The sequence below is a fragment of the Scyliorhinus canicula genome, chromosome 1 (genome assembly GCF_902713615.1).
Source record: "Scyliorhinus canicula chromosome 1, sScyCan1.1, whole genome shotgun sequence".
Classification (NCBI taxonomy): Eukaryota; Metazoa; Chordata; class Chondrichthyes; order Carcharhiniformes; family Scyliorhinidae; genus Scyliorhinus; species Scyliorhinus canicula.
This window is the reverse complement of record NC_052146.1, coordinates 239,093,492-239,111,491: the sequence shown is the minus strand read 5'-3', so window position 1 is coordinate 239,111,491 and position 18,000 is coordinate 239,093,492. Positions and strand designations below refer to the sequence as shown.

The following is an 18,000-nucleotide window of genomic DNA, read 5'->3' as shown; positions in this document are numbered from 1 at the left end:
TTATTTCCATGCACCTGCATGTGAAGTTCAACATTGGTATGTTGAGAAATGGACCTAATTTTCTGTTCTGTGTTCAGCACCTGAGTTATTCCACTTTTAAAATGCAGTGAAGGTGGCGGCAATCCTTGTTTTCTCCTTAGCTACCTAAAAACAAATTGGATAGCAGTGAAGTGATTATAGTGGCTTAGATAATTGAATTGGATATCCTGTTTGATGTCCATGCTTGGTTATTTAGAATGTTTTCTGGGAGAGATGGTAGGTCTCTTGTAACAAAATTAGAACTCTGGGTTATTATAGTTGAGCATCTTCCTTTTCATTTGGATAATTAAGCTGAAATAAATAGTTTGCAATATTTGGTGAGGCCAATTTGTGGTATTCGGCTTGAGCTTGCTGCCTGATACTTTGGATGATGCTGTCTGTACACTTGAAGTTGAAATGTAGGAATACTGTTTATAACTCCTTTCCAATGTAAGTTTAATTTGTAATGTTCAGGATTTATCTCTGTGGTACATTTCTGGTATCTGTGTAATTACAAAATTGGCTAAAATGCAATTTGGATTCATTGCTCCTTAGAACCCTTCCTGGTGGCAACAAGTCATAGTTCCTGCTTGAACATAAAGACAGCAATACCTGCACATCAGTGCAATTGGTGCTTTTAATTGCTACAAGTGGTAAGTAAAAATATTAAATTAGAAGCTAAGTTTTACTTCATTCAAATCTATCACTCCAGTGAAACCTTTTATATTTTACTTAGATTTTAGGATCTACACCAACAAATGTGATGCACATAGCTGACGATCATTCCACAGTAGGAGTCCAGAACAAGATGATGATGGTGATGTTGCTCACAGGATGAGTCATAGGTCAACATTTTGCAAGGCAGTTTTTATCTCTCTAGGAATAGTCACATTGCCACCGATGGCATGTGATTTTTAAAAAAATTCTCTGTGTTATAGAAATCGTCAGCAGGGCTGACGTGTATTGCATATATGTATTGCATGTATTCCCGTAACAGCCTCCCCGAACAGGCGCCGGAATGTGGCGACTAGGGGCTTTTCACAGTAACTTAATTTGAAGCCTACTTGTGACAATAAGCAATATTCATTCATTCATTCATTCATTCATTCATTCATATCACTAGTTATGCTGCATGAATATAGTAGGCTTGCTAAGCCACTTCAGGGAACAATTAAGATTCAGCCATATTGGTGTGGAGCAAGCGCTCCATATAAGACAAACCAGGTAAAGATGGTTGCTTAATTACCACGAGTCCCATTAGTTATTGCCATTATGACAATTTGATCATTTCATGATCACTTTTACTGATCCTGTCTTTTTATTTCCATTTTAAAATTGAATTCAATTTCTCAATCCCCTGTTTGTACTCCGGATCACCAGATAATTTATTGAGGCCACTAGATTACTATTCCAGTGACATTCAGTGACACTTCTGTACATATTGACATGTTAAAATATATTTAACTTGATCATATGTAAAAGTTGGAGGGGTATGTCCACCCGTAGCTATAATTACATCCTTCATGACCAAAGTATTTACGTTCATTGAAAATCCTAACCCCAAATTTTAGTTTACAAATTAACATTTGACTGTACCTGTGCAGTACATTTAAGAGACCATAGAATGGAAGCATATGTTTCCTAAAAGGTTTTGCTGGAGAAATAGTGAAAACTTAATTTGCAGTATTTTGTTCAGAAACTGTGTAAAGCAATGACACTTTTTTTTATTTAAAAAAAACGTTGTAAATAGTGCAAGAAATTAACTTCTTCTGGGAACTTATTGTTCTTCAGACTGGAGGATTGTAGACAGTTGTGTTCCCCAAGATTCAGTGCCAGTGCTACTAATTTTTACATATACAAAATAGCTTGAATATTGGAACACAGGATAAAATTTCAAAATTTCCGATGATACTAAACTCGAAGGTGTGACAGACAATGATGTTGATGCACACCAACTGCAAAAGGACATAGAATATAGCAGAGTGGACCCAAGGCATTGAATAGGAAGTCTGAGGTATGCATTTTGACAGCAGGGGTAGGGAGAGGCAATATAAACCAAATGGCACAGTTGTAACAAGTGTACAGGGAAGGGGAGACCTTGGGTTTTCTTGTGCATAGGTCTTTGAAGATGGCAGGGCACACTGAAAGAGAAGTTTCCAAGTGTATGGAATGTAGGACTTCTTAAATATAGGGCTGGATTCTCAGTTTGTTCATTGAATTCAGTTGGATTCTCAGTTTGTTCTCCCAGCAGAAATGAATCACCTGATTCGCTTGCGCACTAGGAGTGGGAATCCAGAGGTGATTCACTGTTGCATGTCATGCAAATTTATGCATGGCAGGGATTCCCCCCCCCCCCCCCCCCCCCCCGGGCAACAGAATTCCATTTCCACCACCACAGGATTTGTTGGGGCCCCTCCCCACGGTACAAGGGTAACCTGACCCTTCACCAGAAACCCCCCACATTACAGACACCCGGCCTGGAAGCTAGAGAGACGTCCAGATAGGAACAGTGGGGGGGGGGGGGGGGGATAACTTTTAAAACTCACTTGTGCCCACACCTGCAGGCTGAGTCAGAGAAAGCAACCTTCTGTAAATTCCAAGAAAGCAAAAAATCACATCCGCTGGGTTTAAACCCCTTCAAATCTTTGATCTGCAAGGCTTTCATTCACATCAATGGGAAATTTAATTTCCCTTCATGCTGAATGGATCTAGTGCCCAGCTGTTAAACTAACCACAATGTATATAAACATCTATCTATGATTGACAGCTCTTGGACCAAACAAAAGCAGTTAAGTGCTTTCTGCAGAGAAAGAGGAAGTGCACTTAAAAGCTTCTCTATCTTACAAGGCCACAATTGCTAAGCAACCACTCTTCATGCTGTAGCCCTCTCTAAGGACAATAGAATCACAGTTGGAATTGAAACTAACCTCCATATATGTACGCAAACATCTTTGTACAGCATGAATCTAACTATAGGTTACCCTTCCAGGCACAGAAACATTAAACTTAACCCCCTAAAACTATACCTTATTTCTAATGTTTACTAATATAAATATAAATCCCTTAAAACTACCTTTGTTTTCAAGACACACTGCCTCCAGTTCCCCCTTCTCCTTCACTGCCTGCTCCTCCACTTAGCTGTCTCCTTCCAAGGACTGATTCTCTAGCGAGCCATGTAATGGAGACCGTAACAGCCCACTGCAATGATTAAAACCCGTGCAGGAGTGTATTGGAGGACACCACACAACTTTGAGGGAGTTGGAAGCCCTTCCTGTTGAATGTCTCACTGGCCGGCCCCTGAATTCATTGATAGCTAAATGATATGCTGCATCTGGGGGAATTCAGCACTAGAGGCTAAACCCACTGCCTACTATCCCTTTAAGGTCATGCCTGTCTTTAAATATATATATTGCTCACCTTTAGCTAAGAGGGCATCAATGACCATTGAGATGCAGTGGTATGCAGCAGTTTTTGGGATGACATTAAGGTTCACATCAGACCCTTCGACGGAGCCAGAAGCAAAGCGGTTTAAGGCCTTTGCCACTGTCAGCGAATGGTGACCCTTTCTGACTGGTGTAAGGTCTTCTGCTGGATAGTCACAGTCTTCTGTAGCACTTGATCTTTGGGTATTTCAATCTTTGGGGTCAGTCTTGTGGTGAGAGTTTGACCTCTGTTGCCTTCCTGCCCAGCTTTCTTCTTCCATACCCTCTTGATCGGTATGTTGACCATATCGCCACAGGGTGCAAAATCATGCCCCGGTTCCCCAAATATGAACTGGAGCGTTCCTTCTGAGCTGATGGTACGTAGATCCTGCTAGTTTTGCCCCCTGCTCTTCTACCCCTGAAATGTGGGCGGCGCTGTGGAGTGTTGGGGGGGTGATATTCCTGACCTTGCTCAAAGTTGAGTGCCACATTCACAGTATCAAGGGCACCCCCTTATCACTCACTATTTACCTCGCTGACCCTCTTATGGGACCAGGAATAATGCTTTCGGGCAGCCATGCCTGGCTCCTTATTGTATACCAATCTTTTTTTAAAAATAAATTTAGAGTACCCAATTCTTTTTTTCCAATTAAGATGCAATTTAGCCTTGCCAATCCACCAACCCTGCACATCTTTGGGTTGAGGGGGTGAGACCCACGCAGATACGAGGAGGATGTGCAAACTCCACATAGATAGTGACCCGGAGCTGGGATCAAACCTGCGTCCTTGGTGTCATGAGGCAGCAGTGCTAACCACTGCGCCACCATGCCACCTCATTATGTACCAATCTGCCTGCAGCTTTAAATATTCCATCCTCCTCCCGTCAACATGCTCCAAATGGAGTTTTGGATTTTATTTACTGTCACGTGTACAGAGGTACAATGAAAAGTATTTTTCTGTGAGCAGATCATTAAGTACATGAAAAGAAAATACATAATAGGGCAACACAAGGTACACAATGTAACTACATAACACCGGAATCGGGTGAAGCATACAGGGGTGTAGTATTAATCGGGTCAATCCATAAGAGGGTCGTTTAGGAGTCTGGTAATAGCGGGAAAGAAACTGTTTTTGAGTCTGTTCGTGCGTGCTCTCAGACTTTTGTATCTCCTGCCCGATGGAAGAAATGAGCTTTTTAATTAGTTCAATTAGCCTCAACTGGGGGGTCCCACCCTCCCCAACCTGTACTATTCATTATTGTGTTTTGAAATCTACATGCTGCCTGATGATATTCTCTCTCTCTCTCTCTCTCTCTCCTCCCGCCCCCTCCCCCAAAATACCTCTATCTTCACTGGGGCCCCAGAAATTAATCACAATGAGATTCAACTTCTGTGTTCCATCATTGTGTAGTTTCAATATTGATGGTTTGTAAGGTTTTAAGTATTTCAATATAAATTCATACTTTAAATAATGTATTCTTGGAATGTGGAATGCCTTTGGTGCTCCTCCAGTAGGAGGTAATGGGCTGCCTTTTTGAACTACTGTAGTCTGTCTGATGAAGTTGCACCAAAATAAATCCTATTGCCCAGCAGAAATGATGGCATATGAGCAATTCAGGTTGATGTTTGGTTTGGAGGGGAACTTGGCCATGATTGGTAATCTGATTCTTTTGGTGGTGGTCAGAAACAGACGAAATGTCATTGAAGTAACCAAGGTGAGTTGCTGCAGTGCACGAGTAATGAGGCATATATCGAAACAAAGAACTGGAGATTGATCAAGCAACTTCCTCTCTCCTGGATGGTATGGAGCTTCAGGAGTATTGTGGCTCAAACCACCCAGGGAATTCGCAAGTACCTGACCTCATACCTGGCTTAATTCTGGCTTTAAGGCTCAAGAGGTGCGCCCTATGTCAGTACACAGGATTTGCCATGTTCTTGTAACAATGATGTGCTGATCCAGTTAAGTTCCTGATTAATGTGATACTGAAGATGATCATGGGGCACTTGAGGAAGATGGGGCTTTTGAAAGCCAAGGAGATAGATGGGTCCTGTTGAAGACCTGTCATTTAACTGGTCCTTGAAATTCATGCATGCCACTTATTAGTCCAAATTGTGAATCCTAGCAAAACTGGAGTCAATGAGAATTGCGGGGGGAGGGGGGGGGGGGGGGGGGGTGGTAGGTGGAAACTCTGCTGGTTGGAGTCATACCTGGCACAAAGGAAAGTGGTTGTGGTGGTTGGAGGCCAATCATCTCAGCTCCAGGATATCACTGTAGGAGTTCCTCTGGGTAGTGTCCTCAGCCCAACCATCTTCAGCTGCTTCATCAATTACCTTCCTTCCATCATAAGGCCAGAAGTGGGGATGTTTGCGAATAACTGCACAATGCTCAGCACCATTCGCAACATCTCAGATAATGAAGTAGTCCATGTCCAAATACAGCAAGACCTGGACAATATCCAGGCTTGGGCTGACAAGTGGCAAGTTACATTAGCGCCACACAAGTGCCAGGCAATGGCCATCTCCTACAAGAGAGGATCTAACCATCGGCCTTTGATATTCAATGGCATTACCATCGCTGAATCCCCCACAATCAACATCCTGGGGGGTTACCATTGATCAGAAACTGAACTGGACTAGCCATATTAATACTGTGGCTACCAGGGCAGGTCAAAGGCTAGGAATCCTATGGCAAGTAACTCATCTCTCCTGACCACCCCCCGCCTCTCAAAGCCTGTCCACCATCTACAAGGCACAAGTCAGGAGTGTAATGGAATACTCTCCACTTGCCTGAATGAGTGAAGATCCAACAACACTCAAGAAGCTCGACACCATCGAGGACAAAGCAGCCCGCTTAATTGCTTCCCCTCCCACAAACATTCAAATTCTCCACCACCGACGAGCAGTTGGAATTGTATACCAGCTACAAGATGCACTGCAGTATCTCACCAAGGTTCCTGAGAAAGCACCTGCCAAACCAACGACCACTACCATTTAGAAGGACAAGAGCTGCAGATACCTGGGAATCCCACCACCTGGAGGTTCCCCTCCAAGTCACTCAACACCCTGACTTGGAAATGTACTGCCGTTCCTTCACTGTCGCTGGAGAAAAATCCTGGATCTCCCTCCCTAACAGCACAGTGGGTGTACCTACACCTCAAGGACTGCAGCGGTTCAAGCAGGCAACTCACTACCACCTTCTGAAGGGCAACTAGGGATGGCAATAAATGCTGGCCTAGCCAGCGATGCTCACATCCCAAAATGAATTTTTTAAAAACCTGATGTTATCCACATTATACTTTAAGACAGTGTGGAATTTGTTATCAGAGGAGTTGTGAAAGGAACCGGACATTGTAGAATCAACAGTAAATAGTTTTCCTCCTGTCCTGATAACAGAGGATGCAGTTGGCCGAGGATATGCCCTGTTATGTGCTTAATTAACATCACAACGATATGATTGGAAATGAAGTACTTGTCTGCAGAAATCCTAGTATGTCAATTTCGTGCAATTCCGGCAATTGTTAGACCTGGATCTCTCAACCTCTGCAAAAACAGTACTTAGAATTTTACTCCATATAGCATCGGGATTATAAGCGGAGGAGAAGGTTTGCTTTCAGAAACATGTCCTGAGCTTTAGAAAAGTAAAACCCCAAAGCAAAAATATAGATGTCACTCCTTTATTTGCTTGTCACGTATTTGACAGTTATCCTGCCCCCCCCCCCCCCCCCCCCCCCCCCGGACGACTTGGCCTAACATGGTGATTGCTTTGTTCTGCCAAAAGAAATATGCTGATCATCTTTTTATAAGATTCAGTGAAATGATAAAGGGCTTTTGTACAGTTTAATTCAAAAAAACTCTTTCTAATACATTTAAACTAAAGCAAATTGTGGTGTATTTGTATGGTTTTTGCTTTGGTTGGTTTGTGAGATAATGAGAATGTTAGAAAAGTAAGCATCTCTGTAATGAAAAAATTATTAATTTCAGCTTCGAATTGAATGACAATTTTGAATAATTCAGTTATCAGTGTTGCTTAAGTTTGGAACTATCCATTATGATAGCTAAAGTTGCAATTTTAATAAAAAATAAACTAAGAGAATGCATTATTTTGGCTCATAGAATGTTTGGAACATAGGAGCAGGAGTTAGGCCATTCAGCCTATAAAGCTTTCTGTCATTCAGTACCATCATGGCGGGTCATCCACTTCAATGCCTTTCCCCCACATTATCTCCATAACCCTTTCTGTCAATCTCTGCTTTAAGTATACTCGATGACTGAGCTTCTATAGATCGCTGGGGTAGAGAATTCCAAAAATTCACCACCCTCTGAGCCGAACAATTTCTCCTTATCTCGGTCAAGTGGATTCCCCCTTATTTCATGTCCCCTGGGACTCTGCTCCCCAGCCAGAGTAAACATCTAACTTGCATCTACAGTGTCTATCCCTTTAAATATTTAGTAGGTTTCACTGAGACCTCTTCTCATTCTTTGAAATTTCAGAGAATACAGTGTGGGGAAAGCAGTATTTTAACAACAATAAACCAAACCATTTTGCGGTGCTTGGTGAGAAAATAACAAAATAAGCTGAAACAGATGGTCACCGTTGAGATATCAGTAGAGGAACCTGATGAAGAACTATACATCATTCGACAGATTGGTTCCATAAAGTCGCTAAGGGATAAATGTTTTGTGACTGTTGAGACTGTCAAGTACACAACTGTCAAATAGGCACTTGCCTCATGCAAACTTCAGACTTGTGCAAAGTGGCTCAACATGGCTACTCTTAAAAGAAGCCTTCAAAAATTAAGGTTGAGGCTATCTGGTGGTGTGATACTCATACCGAAGGGGCAAATTGGTATGGGAGCCCAATGCAGTGGCAAGCAGGAAGATCTAGGTTTCCAGATCAAGGATGAGATGTAACGGTCACTCACCTCAGTTGAAACAAGTCTAAAACTTGGACTTGTAACAATGAACATGCAAACAGAAGTTTACAATGTGTTGCAACAAACAAAACCATTGACTGCAGAACAGATCGTAGAGGAGTACAAAGATGTGTTTGCAGTACTGGGATGTCTCCCAGGAGAACATTATCTAGATATAGATGTGAGTGTGAGAAAGACCAATTCGGCATCTGCTACAGCTACTCTAAAATCAAGCCTAAAAGGCCAGATATAAGAGCTGGAAAAGAAAGGCATTATCAAATAGAATGACAACTTTTAAAGACTGGATTAGCAGCATGGTACCAGTGAAACAACCTGGGGAACTGTGAGATTGCTAAAGACCCAAAAGAGCTGAAGAGACCCCGCTGCCAAAATTCAAAGGAATTTTTGCTGCAAAATGACCAGAAAAGATCTTTCCTACCCTAGATGCGAAGGATGGTTACTGGCAAGTGAAGCTGATGAAAGCAGGAACTTTGTCATGACATTCTGGACACCATTCGAGAGATACAGATGGTTGTGCACATCATTTAGCATTTCCACGGCTCCAGAAGAGTATCAACGCAAGACAGCAAACTGTCCGTGATCTTCCTGGATTGGAAATCGCAGTAGATCTATTAGTTTATGGATAGAAAATAGAAGAAGCATAGCTGACCAAGATCCAAATTTAATAAATTACTGGAGAGAGCTTGCCAGATGAAGCTGAACAAGACCAACTTGCAACTGAAGGTGCCTGAAGTCTAGTCCATAGGTCAGTTACTGACAGCAAAAGATCTTTGATCCCGGCAAGATGAGAGTTATAGCAGCAATGCAGCGACCAACAGATGTGAAAGTTATGCAACGGTTTGTTGGATTCGTGAACAATTTTGCAAACTTTTTTGCCTAATGTGTCAGCAGTGTGTGAACCATTATGCCAGCACAGTGCCGAGGAGGTAAAGTGGTATTGGGGAACAGAACAAGAAGCAGCGTTGACTAAAATCAAACGCTAGTGGCAACAATGTCAGTGCTGAAGCACTATAGTGTCAATGATGAAGTCACCTTGCAGTGTGACAGGACTTGGAGCAACCCTAATGCAGCAAGGCACTAATGCAAATGGAACAACACTCCGTACAGATTGAGAAAGAGTGCCTAGCTACTGTGTTTGCTTTTGAACATTTCCATCAGTATCTGCTTGGGGGAAACAAAGTAACAGTAGAGTCTGACCACAAACCACTTTAAAGCATCTTTCTCAAACCAATACTATCTGCTCCAAAGCATCAGCAAAGAATGTTACTGAGTTTACAAAGACATCTTCTGGATGTGACATACAAGCAAGGAAGAGAGCAGCGTTCCCCATGAAAAAAGTTGAGAATGCACAATCTTCCGGATTCAACTTGAAACAACATCTCTGCGTGATCTGGTAGTCATCAGCCCAGCAGAGACCATGAGTCTGACAAACCAGCTCAAACCACGCAAACTACCCAACGCATTGCAACTCTCAAGTGCCACAAGAAATAATGATTAAAGGATGGCGTGAGAGCATCAAGAACAATGCCTGTGGTCACGAGCATATTGAGCACATACCTTTCTCTCCTTCCCTACTTAAATAGTGGGGTGACATTTGCTACTTTCCAATCTGCAGGAGCTGGTCCGGAAACTATAAAATAAACTTGTCGTTCTAGTTGGTTGTGTACTTCCACTACAATCATCGTTTTCAGTCCTGTGAAATGAAACAACCTGTAACGAAGGGTTCTTGGGGAGGGAATTTTAAAAAGCACCGTGTTTAATGCATGCTGTTCTTCTATCAAAGCCGAAAGACTAAATTTAATCTTTGGATTTATGTCACTGCCAACTATTGACCTTTTGTTTATGATCATGTAATTAGATCTTTTTTTGAACAAATCATGTAGTCTATGTTCATTTTGCACCATTAAGACATTATCCATTTTAAAAGCTTTAATATCCTTCTGTAATAATTGAGCAAATTCCAATGACACATTAGAAAATTCCTTAGATTTGGAAACTGTCCCATTAGTTTGGAAGTTGGCAAGTATTGCACCAATTTTCAAGAAAGATAGAAGCGGGAAAGGGGCAGCATGGTGGCGCAGTGGTTCGTACTGCTGCCGCACAGCGCCAAGGACCCAGGTTCAGTTCCGGCCTTGGGTGACTGTGTGCAGTTTGCACGTTCTCCCCGTGACTCAGTGGATTTCCTCTGGTTGCCTGCCACAGACCAAAGGTTAGGTGGATTGAGCAAGCTAAATTGCCCCTTAGTGTACAAAAGCAGTGCAGGTTAGGTGGGTTTATGGGGATATGGCGGGAGAATCGGTAAAGTATAAGGGCGTTTGGCATTATCCAGGGTTAGTGCGTGACTGGGGAAACCGTTTTACCCACAGTATGATGTAGATTCACATGATAGTGAACAGAGTACAGTAGAATGCACGCTTGGAGATAGTACATAGTTAGTGCTATACCTTGGAGATGCATATAGGTATGAATCGTGTGGTGAATGTACTTCATGTACTTCACACTGTATAGTATTGTTTCCTTGTGGGCTCTGTCTGTGAGCCATTGCGGGGCTCTGCCCATGGAGAGATGAGGAGCTTGTACAGGGCTCCACCCATGGCCCCTCCCACTACCGGAAGTATAAAGTGCTGCAGCCTTGTGAGCCTGCCCTCCGTTCTTCTGGTCGCAGGCAGGCTCAGTTGTAAGTCTATTAAAACCACAGTTTACTTCCTATCGTGTCTCGAGTGAATTGATGGTCACATCAAATCGTTAATTTTTGTTAGGGCCACAAACAGTCCAGCACGAGTTTGTAGAGTCAAACAGACTTATTCACAAAATATTTACACAGCACCAGCAGTTCACTACTGCTTGTTTCTCTCTCTAGCCAGTACTACACTGGCCAGCTCTATTTATACAGCTTAAAGATTAATGATTGCCCCACCCCCTCTTTGGGGAACTCCTATTCCTCAAGAGTCATGGGGTAACCGGGTCCCTCTATGGAGGTGTCCTCCCCCACAATCTTGGGACCTGGGCTGGAGGGTGATACACACAGCAATCACAGTTTACACTGGTTCATGGATTTACAAGAACTCTTCCATTTTTGTGGTCATGTGGAGTCCATGAGCCATGTCTATGTTCAATGTTCTAGGCTGCACTCCATTTTTTTGTTTTTTGACAACCCTTTACTGAAGTTTTGTTTGCACTTCAGCCTCGTGCTCCTGATCTAGGGTCACCCGATGTTGAAAGGGTCAGGGAAGACCGAGGACCTCCCCGTGAACCTGCTCCTGGGCCTGGCAAAACTCTATTTTTGGGCAGCAGGGTAGCATGGTGGTTAGCATAAATGCTTCACAGCTCCAGGGTCCCAGGTTCGATTCCCGGCTGGGTCACTGTCTGTGCGGAGCCTGCACGTCCTCCCCCTGTGTGCGTGGGTTTCCTCCGGGTGCTCCGGTTTCCTCCCACAGTCCAAAGATGTGCGGGTTAGGTGGATTGGCCATGCTAAATTGCCCGTAGTGTCCTAATAAAAGTAAGGTTAAGGGGGGGTTGTTGGGTTACGGGTATGGGGTGGATACGTGGGTTTGAGTGGGGTGATCATGGCTCGGCACAACATTGAGGGCCGAAGGGCCTGTTCTGTGCTGTACTGTTCTATGTTCTATTAACAGATCCAGGAAGTGGGTATCATCTGGCCGGACTGTCTGCCCCTCTTCTGTTACTATGTTTGCGGCCGGGTGTCCCTGGAGAGGGAGCATGCGGTGTCCACGGGCACCCTTGAGGCCTTCCGTACCTGGTGGGCGCTGCAGGGGTTTGATGAATTTATTAACCCCTCTTATTACATTTTGATTCGATGTTTGGTAAGTTTCTGTTGCTCTTTATTATTTTTGGACAATGCTCCTACCAGGTGCGGCCCCTTTTAACTTGTCCCTGAGTTTATATATTTTATTCTAATGTGTTGATAACCCTAAAAGACCATCATGGGTAACCAATTGTCCTCAGTCTTGGGGGGGTAAACGTGCCCGCCAACCAGTGGCCGATATCCGATATTATCATGAGGGGTTGGAGGTGACCGAGCGGGTCGAGTCATTCCCACCAGCCAGGACCAAGACTGTGGGCTGGTAGAGTATCAGAGTGACGGCATGGAGGAAGTGAAGGCACTACGCTTGTTGGAATCCTTGAAAAATCCTGATCCTGTCTTGGCTTTGGTCTTTTCGAGCAACATAGAAATTACTCCCTTGCGATTATGTTGTTGAATTATTTGTTGTCGTCTTTTCTCCCGCAAAGGCATGCGAGGTGTAAGCATGACGGCGAGTGTTGCCAGTTATCCTGTTCTCGCAAAAATCATGAGAGTCGATTATATGAAATGTGGTCTGTGCAGAGTTTTATTCCTTTTTGTCATTGTTATAATCCTTGTGATTTGGGAGGGGAGTGTTTTTTTGACACATCTGGCCTCATTTATAATGAAGGTTAACGGAGCCAAGGCAGGATGTTGGGTGAAATTGGATGATAGGGTTAGTTAAGTCCTCACTAAGATTGAGGATAGCAGTAGAAGCTAATCGTACAGGGGTTTTATTTTTGTTTCCTTGTTTTGAATTTAAGATTTCATGCCTGTCTCTTTTAATGGCCTGGGCCGATCATGTATCTTGGGGAGGGCTGGGTTCTTTCTGAGTCCTCCTTGAAGTTGGAGTTTTCTTTTGGCTCCTTTTTTCTTTAGAGCTATTCGATTGGGAGGAACTGACTGGTGGCGCTTGATATGGTGGGTTTGGTTACTCCTTGACTGATCTGTTGAAGAGCGAGATTGTTTGCCATGATTTTGAGTTGTCAAGGGTAGGTTTGATGGAAGAGTTGGGAGCTCTCCCCCTTGTGGTGTTATATGGTGATCCCTTGAGTATCCTCCACATTGTGGTTGGGCTTTCCATGTGGAAGCGGAGCTTGTGTCTCTGTTGAGGCCCTGCTGTCATAGTTCTTATTAGTACCCCTACTGTGAGAACAGACAGTGCTGGGCGGTGGTTAATATTTTTAGGTCATCTTGGGCATTTTCCCCTGGAGCAGGGGAGTCTTCACTTCTCTTGATCTGGGTTAGCAGGGTGCTGTAACTAATCCTTGTCTGGTTCAGGGGAGGTTCCCCTCGTACCGGGGAGGAGGCAATTAGACCCTCCTCTCAGGGCTCCCAACTGTTAGGTTTTGATAATTCTTCTCTTCAGTGATGGGGTCTCCCTGGCTGGGGCTGACATAATCATTTTTTTGGTGTAAATGGGGGCAGAGCACTGCTCTGGATGTAGTTGGGAGGTGCAGTAACGGCTGGAGTGTAGTTTTGGAGTGTGCTAGAGGTCCTAGGTTATTGATTCCTGTGTATTAGGGTGCGCTGGACTAGGCCAGGCCAGGTGCTGTGGCTGATATCCTGTTGCCCCCTAAAGCTTGGGATGTCCCTTCTCAAAAGCAGTTATTAGGGACCCCTGAGAGACTGGGCTTTGCTTCTTCAGCGTGTGGTGAGCCTGGGTTGAGCCTAATCTTGCACTTTGATTGATATCCTGTTTGCTCCAATCCCCCCCAAAGGGATGGGATGCTTTCTTTTTGAATGAGCAGCATGTTCTCTTATTCTTTAATGGGTGATCAGCATGCGTCGGGGACATATGGAACCATAGTTGAGCCCTAATCCATTTTTATCCTGTGGTCTGCTTCTGGTAGTTCCAGTTCTTCTTTTCTGTTTTTCTTGGGAAGCCTTGAAGGCATTGATCATAATCCGAACATGTTGCCGGTCCTCTCTATATAAATGTATGGGATGATGATGGTTTTGTACTGGACCCGACACTGGGGTTCAATTGCATGTGTGGTATATATGTAACTCCCCTTTTAGAACTGGTGTTTAGGTATTTTATTGTTTTTTTTGTAAGTATGGGGATAAAGAATCCATGATTGGTTTCTGCATGGGTGCCAGCGGGTCTGGTTTCTGAGGGGAGGATGCTGTGGTGAGTCATTGGTGCCTTTGGTGCTGCTAGAGCTGAGGGAGATAAATATTGGTGCATGCCGAACATGGCGCAGAACATTTATCCAGAACTATTGTGGTAATTGCGAGCTGACGCTGCGTGTGAAGATGTCCACCATTTTACCATGTTTTCATGGCTTTATGATTCATAGTTCTTCGTTGACCTCTGGTGGGACTTGTAGAGGCATCTAGCTATGTCTAATGATTGTATCGAGCCAGTTACACTGTTCTTCTTCTGTCCCTCTCTATATTCATGTATGATGAGCAGTTTTTCTTTGTTGACTGTGATGTATCATTTTTACAATTTTGCATTGTTTGCAAAAGCGTTAAACCTTCAGAACGATGCGTTTAAAAAATAATAATCAGGACACTAATCAGGCAGAGCATACCAGTTCCCTGGAAGAAAGCTACAGCCGGGTCCAGAGTTGGTGCCGTACCACGTGGCAACTGAGCTCAAATGAATGGAAATGTTTTCAATATGGCAACCGGAGCCAAAAATAGCCTTCCATCATGTGTTTACACTTAGAAAATCCATTTGCTGGCCCAAACTGCAGAATTTTATCATTTTCTTCAGAATCAAATATATTAAAGAATCAGGTCCACGATTGTTGCGAGAGCCTGCCAAGATCTGATAGACATGCGAATAAGCATTGAAAGGATGGTTACTATGGCACCTCACCTTGTTATGGAAAATGGCCATACGTGGCAACTATACCAATGTGAGTTCATGTAAGGGCAAAACCAGATGCTAAATTGGGTGTCATGGAGAAGAAAATGTTTCGAATACAGTACACCAGAAGAAGCCCAAGTTAATACTTTTTTATGTTTATTTGCCGAAGAAGTAATCCTCATGCAAGGCATTGATGAATCCTCAGCCAGCTTTGATGAGATATTAAAAGTCTTTGACAAATATTTTAACCTTCAAGTTGTGGAGCATGTAGAGTTTGCAGAGATGGATAGAACAACCCCTATAAAGCAACAATAGGGCAAAATACAATACTTGAGGGAACCACAAGATGGCCTCAGACCATGTCATCACAATGAAGTACATGAGCCAAGGAGTTTAATGCAGAGGAAGGATGAGGTTGAAAAGCAGCGTTAAAGGCTTAAACATTACCCAGACTGCAACGGCAGGTGGAAGACTCCTCCGTGCTCCTTGAATTGACACCAAGTTCGATGGTAGGCCCAACAATGTACCAAGAATGCCTGCATGCGTGCCCATGTGTAGATCCTCGATATCAACCCACCTAAGTACTAATTTTTTGTTTTATTAATTTAGAGTACCCAATTAATTTTTTCCAATTAAGTAGCAATTTAGCATGGCCAATCCACCTATCCTGTACATCTTTGGGTTGTGGGGGAGAAACCCACACATACACTGGGAGAATGCGCAAACTCCACAAGGACAGTGAACCAGAGCCGGGATCAAACCTGGGACCTCGGCGCCGTGAGGCAGCAATGCTAACCACTGCGCCACCATGCTGCCCCCATCTAAGTACTAACTGAAGTCCCCTGCAACAGAACTTGTCTGCAAACTCTCTCTTTTGAGAAGCTGGTGCATGCGCTATCTGTTTTCCCCGGCCTTGCTGCAGCCCTCTCGTGCTTGGTGACTCTTCACGTGCTGATCTTGTCTCTTCCATCCTCTAAAGTGCATACAATATTTGATGCAGGAATTAACTCTGATTCTGAAAGCTCAGTGACACGAGATGTAACAGCCTCTTGCTATTGATCCAAAAATGCAGAGGGTTACACAGAAACGAATCATTCAACCTAACATGTTTGTGCTTCACTCGAGCCCCCTCTTCCCCTCCTTTCTTATTTAAATCTACCATTGTAACAATCTGTTCCTTCCCCCCTCATATGATTGTCTATTTTCTGTATAGTGCTTTTACATTATTCCCTTCAATCGCTCCCTGTAGTCCACATTTTTGCTATTTTGTAGGTGAAGTGTGTTCTCCTTAATTCCCCACTGGATTTCTTGGTGACTACCTTGTGTTAATGAGCTCTAGCTACACTTTTGCCAGAAGAGGAAACAATCTATGTATCCATTCTATCAAAACCTTTCAGAATTTTAAAGGCCACTAGGTCAACCCTCTCACTTTTTCCAAAGAGAGAAAAGATCCAACCTGTCCGTCCTTTACTGATATGAATACCCACACATTTCCATCCTTGTAAATCTTTTCTACACCCTCTCCATTTCTTTCATATTGTTTTTACATTTTGGTGACCAGAACTACTTGCATTATTCTAACTGTGGTCTAACCCGAGGTCCAATCATAACTTCTCTACCTTTTCACTTCTATTCCTCCAGCACGGTAGCATTGTGGATAGCACAATCGCTTCACAGCTCCAGGGTCCCAGGTTCGATTCCGGCTTGGGTCACTGTCTGTGCGGAGTCTGCACATCCTCCCCGTGTGTGCGTGGGTTTCCTCCGGGTGCTCCGGTTTCCTCCCACAGTCCAAAGATGTGCAGGTTAGGTGGATTGGCCATGATATATTGCCCTTAGAGTCCAAAATTGCCCTTAGTGTTGGGTGGGGTTACTGGGTTATGGGAATAGGGTGGAGTTGTTGACCTTGGGTAGGGTGCTCTTTCCAAGAGCCGGTGCAGACTCGATGGGCTGAATGGCCTCCTTCTGCACTGTAAATTCTATAAATGAAAACCTAGTTCCGGATTTTTATGGAGCTGGGAAAACTCCATGGTCCTTTAGAAATGGTGGATCGGACCCAGGTGACTTAGTCTTGCTCCCATTTCCGAGTAGAAACGTAGAAAGTGATTCTTGCTGGAGAGAAACCTTGTCAGGAAAACAAAGGTAGTTTTAGGGGATTTACATTTGTATTGGTAAATATTAGAAATAACGTAAAATTTTAAGTAGATTTAACTTAATATTTCTGTGTAAGGAAGGGTAAACCTATTGTTAGATTACTGCTGGACAAAAGGTGTTTGTGTGTGTGGTGGTTTAGTCTGGTTCAACTTTGCTTCTGTTGTGCTTAGAGAGGGTTACGACACAAAAGTAAGCAAGTTTGCAGAAGCATCAAGTCATTGCCTAGTAACCGGGGGCCACTTTCCAGAGGGAAGAGATTTCCTTTGCTTTTGGTTTCACTTGAAGCCAGGGAAGTTGGAAAAAGGACTTTGGGTGGTGAACATCTCCCCAATGTGCCTCAAAAAGAACGGCTGGATAGGACAAGGAGGCTGCAAAAAAGGCAGACTTTCCAAAGAACTAGATAAAGTCCAGACAACCAAGGAATTGGGACAGAAAAAATGTCTCCAGAAGACTGAAGTTAAGGGAACAGAGACCAAGAGTTTAAATAAAGTACTGTTAAAGAGAGTTCAAAGGAAAAGCAGATAATGTTCTAAGTTAAACAGACAGCTACAGTAACCAGATTTAAAGGAGGAAATCAGAGTTCAGAGGTAAATCAAAAGTTTGGTGTCTCCTTAATACAGTTGAGAAATTGTAGTCAAAGCAATTGTGACTTGTTTGTGCAACAGTCGAGACAAAATTCCTGAAGGGGGAGACATAAAACTTTGGTGCTCGATTTAAAAAGTGGAGCCGAAGCTTTGTTTGAAAGAATAGTTTGGGAAAACCTGGAATGGATTCTTTTTTTTTATACAAACAGCTGAGAGAAAGAACTGTTGACTGTGTTACTGAGTCCATTAATGCCAAAGATATACTTTGT

At 43.4% G+C, this 18,000-nt stretch overlaps 1 protein-coding gene across 1 annotated transcript in view; it reads left to right on the top strand.

Annotated features, from left to right (window-relative positions):
• Positions 1-18,000, top strand: part of sptbn1 (spectrin, beta, non-erythrocytic 1) — a 301,037-nt gene that overhangs the window by 69,949 nt on the left and 213,088 nt on the right. The window contains exon 2 of the mRNA XM_038810024.1: positions 574-671. The gene's annotated coding sequence lies outside the window, so the exon portion shown is untranslated. The remainder of the gene's footprint in view (positions 1-573; positions 672-18,000) is intronic.